Consider the following 14042-nt stretch of genomic DNA (forward strand, 5'->3'; position numbering starts at 1 on the left):
TAATTTTTTTTAATTACGAGCATTTGGCAGCCCCAATCCATTTTATGTAAAATAATCGGCAGCGAGGGATGATGGATCAGCATACAGACATGTTCATTTGCTTTCACACAGATGGCATGTTGGTGCCCTGCATTTTATATGCACCACATTTAGGAAGTGTTGGTGATCTTGTGAATCCTAGCATTCCAGAATAAGCAGGGAGCATGGAAACTACATTGTCTACAGCAGAGAAGGGGGAAGGGGCTAAAGGCAAAGCTGCACAGTTGTTCAGCAGTGGCTTGGGAGACATGGAAATACAGGAATCCACAGCCATGGTTACAGGATTGGGCTAAGCTATAGACTGCAGGAATTGTTTTTTTGTTTTTTTTTGGTGGGGGATATGTGTTTCATTATTGTGATTTCTGGTTATTGCTATTACCCACTGAAGAAGAGCTTTGTTGACAGATACTAAAGCACCTGTTTTATTTTTCAGCTGTGTTTCTGTGGATGTTTTGGTAGAAACCTGAACAAGAGAGGGCGCGAGGAAGAATTTACTCCCCCACCCCCAATATACAGTGCATATTGTGCCAAAGTCAGTCTTATTCCTGGGCCTCTGGCCTCTATGCATTCCACTGGTTGCACTTGAGGGCCCAGTTGCCCTCAGTGGGGTGAGGAGTGGTCTGGGGAGGATCTGGCTCCCACCCACTCGTGCTGGCTTCTGGCCCAGGGACCCTATGCAGCTGCTAGTGGGAAGGGCTGACTGCCTTAGCCCTTGGTGCAGCAGCTTTCCTCCCTGGGCCACTTCCCCTGGTACCTTCTCCTGGCTGCCACAGTAGCAAGTCCTCACTCTTGATCCACTGAAGCTCCTCACTCTCCCTCTGTGGTTCCTGGTTCTCTCTTCTGCTCCTCTCAAACCTGCTCATGTTCCCACCCTCCCTCTATCTCTCCTTGCTACTGTGAAGGGTTTTTAAAGGCCACTTATTAGCCCAGTCATGGAGTCAGCTGGCCCCAATTAGGCTGACCCATCTCCCACCCACCTGCCTGTGATTGCCCTGCTGGTGCTCTGCAGGCCCTTCTGCTTCTTTGGGCTCCCTCTGAGGGGGCCCTCCGCCCTGGCCCTGCCACAATATGCAGTGTAAGATTTTTTTTCCAACCATCTTTACATTACATGCAAGCTGGGTCTACATGTGAGCGCTCCATCAAAAGGGCAAAAATCAATGTGGGGAGCTTGAAATAGAGGCTGTTGAAAGGGAGCGAACTCATGATAAAAGCAGATTGATGGGTTGCTCTGCTCTTTTGAAGGCCCACTGTGGTCTTTCAAAAGGGAGCGTTCACAGGGCTCCAAGCTCTCGTTCAAAAGGAGGCAGGAAACGCCGTGGATAGGGTCTCATTGCCGACAAGCCCTTCTGGGACCACAGCCAGCTGCTCCCTTAAAGAACCTCTCCCTCCACTCTGCATGAGCTGAGTGCTGCCCAGCTGCCCCCAGGCTGACAGACCCCTCTCATGCTCCAGGATGGACGCACAGAAGCAGCTCCTGCAGCAGGACACCCTCCTCTGGAGACCCTTCTGCCAGTGCCCTGCACCGTCGCTGCAGCCACCCCCACCCCCCATCTACTTAGGGTTGCTTAGCAGTCCCCCTCCAGGACACTGGTGGGTTCCCCCCAGGTGCCTGGCACTTCTGGACCCACCCCAGCAGCACCAGCTGGTGGGAGCACCTGGTGCTGGGGGAGTGGAATGATAAGTGGCTGTGGAACTTCCACATGTTGAGGTAGACCTTTGACGAGATCTGCCACTGACTCATCCCTGCACTCCAGCACCAGGACACCTCCATGAGGCCCACGCTCACCCTGGAGAAACGGGTCATGATCACCATCTGGAAACTGGCCACCCTGGACCCCTACTGCTCTGCAGGACAACAGTTCAGGGTGGGCAAGGCCACCATCAGGGCCTTACTTATGGAGGTAAGGCAGGCCCAGGTCACCCCGCCTGCCCATGGGTGGGGAGACAATGGGGAGAAGGGATCCCCTGGCTGTGGGGGCCAGGGCAGGCAGGGGACAGACCAGGGCCAGGGGCAGGGGGATGGCCTGCCACACCCTCACAGGAGCACATGTCCCCCTCTCCCCCATGCAGGTCATCAGAGCCATCAACGCAATGCTGCTGCACACGGTGTCTGCCTGGGGGATCTGGATGCCACTGTCGTGGGCTTTGAGGACCTGGGCTTCCTGAACTGCTTTGGTGCCCTGGATGGCATTCACATCCCCTTCCGCACCCCAGCACACAGTGCCAGCCAGTATATCAACAGGAAGGGCTACGATTCAGTGATCCTCCAGGCCCTAGTGGATGCTAGAAGCTGGTTCACAGACATCTACGTGGGCTGAGCCAGCCACACCCATGTTGCTGCAGTTTTCTGGAACTCTGGGCTCTGCTGGCACATGAAGGCCAGCACATTTGTCTCCCAGCAGGAGACACCAGTGGGAGGGGAACATCACCATGCCACTCTGCATGGTGGCAGATGCAGCCTACCCCCTCCAGCTGTCGCTCCTGCAGCTGTACAAGGGACACCTTGACCCCACCCAGGAGGCATTCAGCCAGCGCCTCAACCATGCCCACAATGTCATGGAGCAGGCCTTTGGGTGCCCTAAGGGGTGGTGGTGGTGCCTCTACAGGAGGTTGGAGGTGGGGGGTCCTCAACATGCCCCAGGTGGTGGGTGTCTGTTGCATCCTTCACACCATTGTGGAGAGAAAGGGGGATGCTTACTTCGAGGGGGTGCAATGGGGCCAGTGCTGGGTACAAGCAGCCGGGTGCTGCCCCCATCTGCCAAGCCCACCAGGATAGCCTCAGCATTGGGGAGGCCCTCAGGCAGGCATTTGCAGATTTGCCTGTGACCCCTCTGCATGCACATCTGCCACCTGTCATCCCTGCCACCGCCCCCACCAGCACTGCATCTGCACATCCACCACCCACCATCCCTCTGCGAGGAGTACAGCACGAGGGGGCATATGTAAAATAAACATTTATGCACAACTGAAAGATATGTGCAACTATGTACAGGTGGGTGGAAGATGGCGTGGGGAGGGGTGGGGAACTCTGAACCTGGAGGGGGTTGGGGGGCTCATTCCAGGGCTGGGTTTGTGGGTTGCATGCCCTGTCAGACCTGGTGCGGGGTCCCCTGTGGGGAGAGATGGGGCTGGGAGCGCCAGCAGGTGAGGCTGTGGAGTGCTCATGGGGGGGTGGAGTGGGAGCAGGCTTGGCGGGGGGTGGTGGGAGCAGGCTCGGTGGGGGGGCAGCCGAGGGGTCAAGGAGGCAGGCCACATTGGTCGTATGCTCCTGGACCATCATGCCAATACCCTCCAGAGTGGTCAGCAGCCTCCTCCACACTGCCCTCTGCCATTCCAGGTCAGCCTCTGTGAGCCACAGGTGCTGCTCAGCCACCTCGGCCTGGCGGCAGCTGGCTAGGTTGTCCTCTGCCCAGCAGGGGGCTCTCCAGCCACAGCCCTGACGGCACGCTGCATGGGGTGGAGCCTGGCTGCCCTCAACATCCGCCAGGTGACTCTCAGGGACCAGGGATGGTGCAGCTGTATGGAGAGAGGGACAGTGTGTCAATACCCTTCTAGTTTCCATCCTGCACATGTGACTAGATCCATTGTTTACAGTCAAGCTCTTAGGTACAATCGCATTTGTTCTGATCCAACTGACAGAGACCAAAAACTACAAGAACTTTACCAAATATTCATAAACCTGAATTACCCACCAGGAGAAGTAAAAAAACAAATCAACAGGGCCAGACGCATACCCAGAGACCAGCTACTCCAAGATCGGCCCAAAAAAAGCCAAGAACAAACCACCACTGGTCATCACCTACAGCCCCCAACTCAGACCACTGCAATGAATTATTAAAGACCTACAACCTATTCTTAATCAGGATGCTACACACCAGAAGGCCCTGGGTGACATGCCTGTTCTCTCCTACAAACAACCTCCCAACCTCACGAGGATCCTCACTAACAGCCACAGCCTATACCCCAGGAATACCAGTCCTGGAACCTTTCCTTGCAACAAAGCCCACTGCCAACTTTGTCCACATATCTTCTCTGGAAATACCATCACTGGACCTAACCAGGTTACTCACAGAATCACGGGCACTTTCTCATGCTGCTCTACTAACATCATATATGCCATCATGTGCCAACAATGCCCAGATGCTTTGTATATTGGACAGACTTCTAACTCCCTTAGACAAAGGGTTAATAGGCACAAAAGAGACATCTAAACACTCCAGAACCACAAACCAGTTAGTCAACATTTTAATGGAATGGGGCATTCTGTCAATGACCTAAAGGTATGTGTGTTACTGAAGAGAAATTATCGCTCCATTTTAGAGACAGAAGTGGACCAGCTGACTTTTATATTCAAATTCGGCACATTAACACATGGTTTAAATCGTGATGGGAACTTTCTGAGTCACTATAGGGGCTCATCTGCATACTTGGCTCAGTCTAATTTTTGACCTTCCCCCCCACCCCTACGCTCTCGAATTTGCTCACCTTGATTATCTTTTTCTGATTTGTCCTCCTTGCTTACTGTTTTTGGTTCTCTGTGCCTTAAATATTAAGTCTGTTCTGGTCTGGCTATGGTCTGAAGAAGTGGGTCTGTCCCATGAAAGCTCACCTAATAAACTATTTTGCTAGTCTTTAAAGTGCTACTTGACTGCTTTTTGTTTTACTATGGCCTGGGGCTGGTCTGGCTGTGGGCCACCCCCCTCCTAGGGCACCCACTCCCACCCACCATGGGCTGGGCATCCCTTCTGACACCGCAGTGGCTGGGGGAGCTTCTCAGACCGGTGGGCCTTCCCAGTCCATGGTGCATGGTCCCCAGATGCTGTCAAGCCCTGACTGGCTGCCACCATGTGTGTGGCTCACAGCACTGTCCGCTGGGGCTGGGTGTTGGCCATCACCATTGAGCTGCCCGGGGTGCCGTGTACCATGGCAGGCTGCCATTTGTGTGGCCTGAGACCACTGGCACCGTGTGTGGCTGTCTGGCTGGTGTGTTGCCCCTAAGCCACAGAGCAGGTGTGTGCCTTGCCATGTATGTACTGGAAGGTCCCTCAGCAACAACATGTATATGGTCAGGTCCTCCTCCTCACTTGACCACTCGGTGTGCCCTCACCCTCCTGGGTCCCTGGTCCAGGCTGCTTGTTAGCCGATGGCCAGCTGAGATGCCACTTGTTTATGGCAGAGACCACCAGTGACTGGTCTGAGAGCAGCTGGGTTCTTTATTTTGTGTTCAGTTTGCACAGTAACAGGAGGAGTCAGGTTAACACTTAATCAATTACTTTATTTATCTAACAAGTTAATCTCTTACTGTTACAATGTCGCTTTGTTTACCTAGAGAGTTAAGCTCTTGTGGTTAAAATTGTTACAAGGTTTATATACTTTGATTACAAATAGCTAGCATACACTCTAATTCATAGGTCTATACTTGTTAAATGCACACAAAAGAAATAAAAAGTAAAATACCTAGCAGGTCTTGTTCTCACCCCTGCGTTACCAACGTGGCTTGGCCAGTTTTTCCTCTCGGTCCCTTGGGAAGAAGTCCTTTGTCCTTTTTTCTCCAGGAGTCAGGTGTCCCTGGGGAGACCCCCACCCTCCTGTCCGGCAGGACAGATGATTGGAGCTCAAATAGGGGGTCTACCAGACCCCTGTTTTATACCCATTGGGTCACATAGGCTTCTTCCTTGGTTCAATTGAATTAAACTGTCTGATGCTGGTTCTCACAGGGAGTTCAAGGGTGTAGTTCACACCTGTGAGGTAGACAATTGAGGGCGTTTGTTTTTTTTAATGGGTTGGAGATTTTCCTTGTGTCTGAGACCCTGTGGGTGAATCAACTGATGGTAGTTAGCCAGGGGCAGTCTGAGGCCTAGGCCCGGCTGTTAATTAGCCCATTGTTCTTAGCTTTGCTCCAGAGCTTCAAAGGCTGTGGCTAAAATAAGCCCACCTGTGCTCTCGAGCATTCCAGGGCTGGGCTATTCCTTTTAACCCTTTCATGCTCCGACGCACCTAGGGAAGGCAAGATGGAGTAGAGCAAAAGCGGGGGTTCTGTCTGGCTACACTGCTCCTCTGCCTTCAGCTGTGGCTCAATCTTTTTAGTTAATCAAAAAGAAGATTAAAAGGTGATTTGATGACAGTGTATAAAACATATTAATGGGGAAAATATACCATGTCCTAACAGATTCATTAATCTAGAAGAGAAAGGCATAATGACAACCATTGGCTGGAGGCTAAATCCAGACAAATTCAAATAGGAAGCTAGGCATAACTGTTTTAACCCAGGAGGAGATTAAACACTGGAACAAACTACCAAATGGTGGATTTTCCATCTCTTGATGTCTTCAAATGAAGATTGGATATCTGCCTGAAAAATGTATTATGCTTTAGTCAATGACAAGTTATTGGATTCAATATAGGGGTAACTAGATGAACATTAATGACCTGTCAGACTAGATGATCTAATGTTCCTTTTTGGGCTTAAACTATGAATCTCTGCTTGCTTCACAAGGCTTCTCCAAGGGACCTGAGTTTGTTCATTTTAAGGGGCTGTCCCCAAGCCTTCCAAACCACGCAGATATGGCAGGTTGGAGTTGATGCACTGGTTCTCAACCAGCTTATAATCAAAAGAGTACAAGGACAGCAAAAGCCCCAGCTTTCTCTGGACAGAGAGAGCTGTGGTGTCTTAGAACTGCAACACTGAGCTTTACTATTTATTCACAACAATTTGTAGGTTTATTAAACTCAGAGGTGGACCAATATATATATATATTAATGGTGAGAATTTATATCCAAGAAATTTTTCTGAGACAGACATTAACACTGCACAGCTGCAGTGCATAAAGTATCTCTCTCATGGGCCTGAAAGAAAGCTAACAGTGATCAGTGAAAACTTTTATCTGTAAGTAAGAATTAATTAGTTAAAAATAGACCTGTTTTAGATTTTTTATAGGATTTGTCAATGTCCTTCAAGTTTCCAGTGGTTCCAGGCAGTTCTTGAAATTAAAATTTAAAAAATGATTATATGTTTTTATGGAAGTTCAACTGCCAAGTATTGCTTTCACCATCAAGTGCCATTATTATGCCATCATTTTACAATATAGTTGTTTCAATATAAAACATTGGCATAACAAAGTAATGCCCTTTTCAAATGCCTGCTGGGCACAGTAGACATGGTACAACTGACATTTTAAATTCTAATCCTAAAAATGACCGTAATAAGTGAACACTGTCATTATAAATGACTTCTGGCACCTCTTAATTCAGACTTGGTTTTCCATTTTACCCCTTTCTGGCTTGAACGGTCCCTCCCATGTTCCACAAGACGCGAGCTTTCCCCTTTCCACACAGAAGGCTGTTTAGCTTTTCAATAGCCTCTCCCTGCTTCCTGCAAAATAGCCCTTTGCTCTTCCTGTGCCTTATCTCTGAGAGAACAGGCTCTCTGTCACATCAAGATAATATGGGTGGACCTCCGTAAGGGGAACCCCACAGAGGATATCTCCCTAGCATCTACTACAGGGAGTGCCTCTGTATACAACTGTGTTGTGTTCCTGAAAGGGCAATGGATACTGAAATGATGTATCCCAGTGATTTTCCTCCTAAGAAAAAATGGTAACAGAGACAGAGATTAAACCATGCTAGTCTATACACTATCAAAACAAGAAGCAGTCAAGTAGTACTTTAAAGACTAGCAAAACAGTTTATTAGGTGAGCTTTTGTGGGACAGACCCACTTCTTCAGACCATAGCCAGACCAGAACAGACTCAATATTTAAGGCACAGAGAACCAAAAACAGTAAGCAAGGAGGACAAATCAGAAAAAGATAAGCAAGGTGAGCAAATCAGAGAGTGGAGGGGTGTGGGGGGAAGGTCAAGAATTAGATTAAGCCAAGTATGCAGACAAGCCCCTATAGTGACTCAGAACGTTCCCATCATGATTTAAACCATGTGTTAATGTGCTGAATTTGAATATAAAAGCCAGCTCGGCTGTTTCCCTTTCCAGAACGGTGCGATAATTCCTTTTCAGTAACACACATACCCCTACGTCATTGACAGAATGCCCCATTCCATTAAAATGTTGGCTAACGGAGTCACTATAGGGGCTCATCTGCATACTTGGCTCAGTCTAATTCTTGACCTTCCCCCCCGCACCCTTCCACTCTCTGATTTGCTCACCTTGATCATTTTTTTTCTGATTTGTCCTCCTTGATTACTGTTTTTGGTGTTGCATCAAATATTCATAAACCTGAATTAGCCACCAGGAGAAGTAAAAAAACAAATCGACAGGGCCAGGTGAATACCCAGAGACCAGCTATTCCAAGATCGGCCCAAAAAAGCCAAGAACAGAACACCACTGGTCGTCATCTACAGCCCCCAACTCAAACCACTGCAACAAATTATTAAAGACCTACAACCTATCCTTAATCAGGATGCCACACTCCAGAAGGCCCTGGGTGACAGGCCTGTTCTCTCCTACAAACAACCTCCCAACCTTATGAGGATCCTCACAAATAGCCACAGTATATACCCCAGGAATACCAGTCCTGGAACCTTTCCTTGCAACAAAGCCCACTGCCAGCTTTGTCCACATATCTTCTCTGGAAATACCATCACTGGACCTAACCAGGTTACTCACAGAATCACGGGCACTTTCTCATGCTCCTCTACTAACATCATATATGCCATCATGTGCCAACAATGCCCAGATGCTTTGTATATTGGACAGACTTCTAACTCCCTTAGACAAAGGGTTAATGGGCACAAAACAGACATCTAAACACTCTAGATCCACAAACCAGTTAGTCAACATTTTAATGGAATGGGGCATTCTATTAATGACCTAAAGGTATGTGTGTTACTGAAAAAAAACTTCCACACTGCTCTTCAAAGAGAAACAGCCGAGCTGACTTTTATATTCAAATTCGGCACATTAACACGTAGTTTAAACCAGGATGGGAACTTTCTGAGTCACTATAGGGGCTCGTCTGCACACTTGGCTTAATCTAATTCTTGACTTTCCCCCCGCACTCCTCCACTCTCTGATTTGCTCACCATGATCATTTTTTTTCTGATTTGTCCTCCTTGCTTACTGTTTTTGGTTCTCTGTGCCTTAAATATTGAGTCTGTTCTGGTCTGGCTATGGTCTGAAGAAGTGGGTCTGTCCCATGGAAGCTCACCTAATAAACTATTTTGCTAGTCTTTAAAGTGCTACTTGACTGCCTTTTTTGTTAAGAAAAAAATGGAATGGGATGGGATGGGATGGGATGGGGGAGGGAACGTATTCAGAATCTCACCATGCTTGCCTATGTTAATGCTCTTTTCACCTAAACCGTTTATCTTTTTATAATAGGTTATATAAGGTGTACTTTGCACACAAGACATTAAATAAAATAACAGACCCTCTAACGAAATCATTAAAACATACAAAACGCTTTTAAAAAATATAATAATTGACTCTAAATAGTAACAGAGAGAAAGCCGTGCTAGTCTATATACTATCAAAACAAAAAAGCAGTAAAGTAGCACTTTAAAGACTAACAAAATAATTTATTAGGATTCTGGAGATTTCTATTCTGGAGATACCATTACTGGGCCTAACTAGGTTAGTCACAGAATCACAAACTCTCTCAGACAAAGAGTTAATGGGCACAAAACAGACATCAAAACACTCCTGATCCACAAACCAGTTAGTCTACATTTTAATGGAGTGGGCCATTCTGTTAATGACTTAAGAGTTTGCATCTTACTGAAGAAGAATTTTCACTCTGCTTTGGAAAGAGACTGCTGAACTCTTTCATATTCAAATTCGACACATTAACATATGGTTTGAACTGGGGTGCAAATTTTCTGGGACACTATAGGGGCTCTTTTGGAGTCTCGGCTTAATCTAATTCTTGACCCCCCCCGCCCCGCTCTCTGATTTGCTCACCTTGATAATTTTTTTCTGATTTGTAAACCTCGATTTCTGTTTTTGGTTCTCTATGCCTTAAATATTGAGTCTGTTCTGGTATGGCTATGGTCTGAAGAAGTGGGCCTGTCCCACGAAAGCTCACCCAATAAATTATTTTGTTAGTCTTTAAAGTGCTAATTTATTGCTTTTTTGTTTTGACTCTAAATAGTGTTAATTATTCTAAATGTAGGTAGGAGGCGCAGTTGGCATTTCTTAGGCTTGCTTTTCTAAGACTGGTTGTTTGGTTGCAGAAGGCTTTCAAAGGATTTTCTTGATGTCTGCTGTCCTGCATGAATCGCTGAATGATTGATGTCCCTGTAGGAAACCACTGCACCACTGAAAGCCTTGAAAATGTTGGCAGACATTCATGAAAAGGATCACTGCTCAGTATGATTTCCATCATACCATCCCGCAATCCAAAGAATCAGGCTCCTGGCGTCCTGCCATAGGTCATCATTGTCAATGTCCCTGCAGTCTTCAGATATCCATTGTTTGTCAGCTCAGTTGTCCTCCTCCTCCTCCTGCTCAAAGCTGACATCATTCACCAACTTGACAATTTCTTGCTCTAGAGCAGGAACGGCATCAGATACCATGCACCTGTAGACAGCATCTGGCTATGCACAGCACCAAATGCCTTTCATACATTTCAAACTGTCCTCTTCCCATGATGCATCAATATTTTCCACACTTTGATATGTTGTAGCACTTCCAAAACTCCTTTACTATGGGCTTTCCTTCATCTCCTGTCCTCTTAATCAGCATGGCATTGCCTTCCAGAGGTAGTAAGGCTTGCACGTGGACTTTACTCCCTGATTTATAGGCTGCAGCAATGGTGTGGTTTAAGAAGGCAAAAATAGGTCTTTGTTGTTAGGACAGAGAGCTTCATAGTTCAGGTCATGGACACTTGTGTTCTCCATCAGGAGGAGACTCCTAAAGGCCAAATTCTACTTCTGACAGTAAACCTTAAATTCAGGGGGACACAGTCCACAAAACACTCACATACTGTGTGTCATCCAAACTTTTTCGTTTGACTTCTGATTACAGGGAGACAAGAATTGACAGAGCCCCCCATTGCTCATGGCAGATAAGCAAGGGGCTTCAGCTGCTAATCACCTTCCACATGTCTCCCTAGCAGAAGGGAGAAGCGGTCTTTTGAGTCTTTGAATCCAGCAGCATTTCTCATTTCTTATCATGAGAAATGTAAGTCCCCATTGACTTCTTTCCCAGGAAAAGCCTGCAGTGTTGCTGTTAGAAAGTTGTTTTGGAGAGTAGCCACCTTCTGAAACAGTTTTGTTTTGCTGCACAAGAAACATTTATGCTTTTTCTTTAACTGCAGTAGCTGCTTTTCCTGTAAGTTTTTCATTACGTAGATTGGCACATTTCTGATATCCGTGGAGCCACCTAAGACTGGTTTGAAGGGTCTCCTTTTCTGCTGTTGAACTCTCTCCCTCTCTTTCCTTTAAATATAGTTATACAGATGTTTGGCCTTCTTCTGATTCAAACTCACAGGTGTTTTCATCGAGTTCATCAATCCAACCAACTACCAAACATCCCGTCTTTTCCATTGTACTGCTTCTCTGTTTCATTATCATCAGTGATGACAATTTTGTAGCATTTCTAGTGCTTTCACAAATTTGATCAGCGCTCTTAAATTTTGAGTCTAAATTTTAGTCTAAGCAGGTAAACCAAGAATATGAGTAACATTGGTTGCATGCTCACCCCTTTCAGTACACTTTATGTAGCGTTACCATATTAAAAAAGAGGACACGCCTGAGAGTGAGTGTATCTACATCAGTATCTACCAACTCACGTTGTATTAATGTGTTACAACGTATCTAGTACATTAATACAACGTGAGTTGGTAGATAGTTATACAGATACACCCCCTCTCAGGAGTATCCTCTTTTTTAAAAGGGCAGATATGGAAACCCTACTTTATAACATTTATTTGCACTCCTGATGTTACACTCTTACTTTGCCTCTTAGACCCAGGCCAGCTCTTAACACTTTGAACACTTTTTACACTCATGATGGGTACCATACCACCACTTAATCTTCATATTTATGAAACACTGTTGAAAGACCTGTATATACAGAAGGTAAAAAATTAAATTTTGCAGCAGCTCTGTGGAGCAAGCAGTTAAGGTCCATTGTTCCCATGTGATAGTAGAAGGGGCACTCCTTGGTCCCTATGGGCATACTGTACAGGAGACTATGGTACAGGGCCACCCAGCTTTGTCTCATACCTTCCATCCACACTCCATCTCTTCCCTTCCCGTTGTGCCCTCTCCTCCAAATGCCCTGTCCCCACTCCTTCCTCTCCCCTTCCTCCTGCACCTTCTGAACGAACCTAAATGCAGATAGGCACCTGCTGGAGCACTGAGATGGAGGAGAAGGAGTGCCCCATCCCTGCTCCTTCCCACCTCCTGGATGTACCGAACAGCTAATTTTCAGCTTTGATAACCAAAAGAGTGGCTGGACGTTAGGTGATGAATATAATAGTCGCTAACATGAATAAACATGAATTAGAACTGAATACAGAATTGACACAGAACAATATTGTGGCACTTCTATTTACAATTCTTGGTGAATATATGTCCAGCAAGAGCACGACCCCCTCCTTCCTATCAGTCATCAATCGGTTCCTCACGTGACCCTTCTTCCAAGTGGAGTTGAGAGTAGCAAGAGCCAGGTTCAATATCTAGAGGTTCTTCTTAAGAGTAAAAAACCGAAATGCCTTCAGCCCCACTGAATAATCTGGGAGTATTCACAGCCACACCCAGGCACCTCTGAGCCAATAGTTCCCCACTCAAAAGCACTGAGTCTGGGTTTAACAAAAAAAGAATTTTTGTGAAAAGGGAAAGGGAACCAAGCATTCATTTGAGAAAGCATTATAGTCACATTCAAAAGCATGCGACCTCTCCCTCCACTGCACCCCCTCACATTTGGCTGTCCTGGGTTAGGAAAGACCCAGAGTTCAAAGTCACATTCATGGGGGGAGAGGGAGGAGGGAGGGGCAGGCATCAAGCAACGCTATGGAACGGGCTCAGAGCTACCACTGCTGTGTCTGAGCTGCTACTTCTCCTTGCTTGCTGCTTCTGCAATGTCATATCCAGAAGTTCCCACACTGCACCCAGCTCTTAGCAGCTTCAGCTCTCACTGATTTCAGCAGTAGTGGGGAACCACCCAGCCACCACAGTCTGTGTTGTCTTTCACTGTACCCATGCAAGATCTAAGGTTCAGCAGTGAGATCAGCTCTAGAAAAGACCATCCAAAATCAAGGACTCTCACCTGAGCATGGTCATTAAATACAGAAAATGAGCAGACCAAATGAGGTTGAAGACTCTTTAACCTGACTTCTCGCCATTAGCCAGGAGCACCTGGCCCCATGAACTCATCTTGCCATTTGGAATCTGGCATCCCTACCCAGTGCTTCACAAGGGGAGTTTAGTTAAGGACAGCCCCCTCTATCAGGGTTCTCTAATCACAGTTCTACTGCTCTTTACTTGTGCAATAAGAAAAACATTTCATTACCTCTGCAGTCAAACACCAGAGGGATCTGTAGCCCCACGCCAGCCAAAATTGATTGTTTTTGCACAGCAGTGTCATCTGCTGCGCACTGAGGGAGAGTAGGCTTGTCTATGCAAACACTGTCTGCTCCTGAAGTCTTTTTCCCTGGCTCAGCACGGGGATGTCAGAGAAGAGCTCATTTGGACCCTGCTTACTCTGATTCACAACAACAAACAAAAAGTTTTTGGCTGTGTGTTTGTCCATTCCTGCTGTATGGTGACATTTGTTGTATAACACTTACCTTGATATGACGCTTTATTTTGTATTATGTTATGCAGTTATAAATGTAAATTCACAGCTCAGCCTATCAGAGACCCTTTACTGGCCTTGTCATGTGCTATCTAGAGTACTAAACTGTTATATTATCTCAAAGAACAGGATGTTTTACTTACATCAAACCACATTGTTTGACTATCAATTTTTCATTCATTTCACAATTTTAGCATTTGCTGAAGTGTTTAGTGGGGTGTTATTTTATTTTTAATTGTTTGCATTAGGAA

This window comes from Carettochelys insculpta, chromosome 4 (assembly GCF_033958435.1).
Source record: "Carettochelys insculpta isolate YL-2023 chromosome 4, ASM3395843v1, whole genome shotgun sequence".
Taxonomy (NCBI): domain Eukaryota; kingdom Metazoa; phylum Chordata; order Testudines; family Carettochelyidae; genus Carettochelys; species Carettochelys insculpta.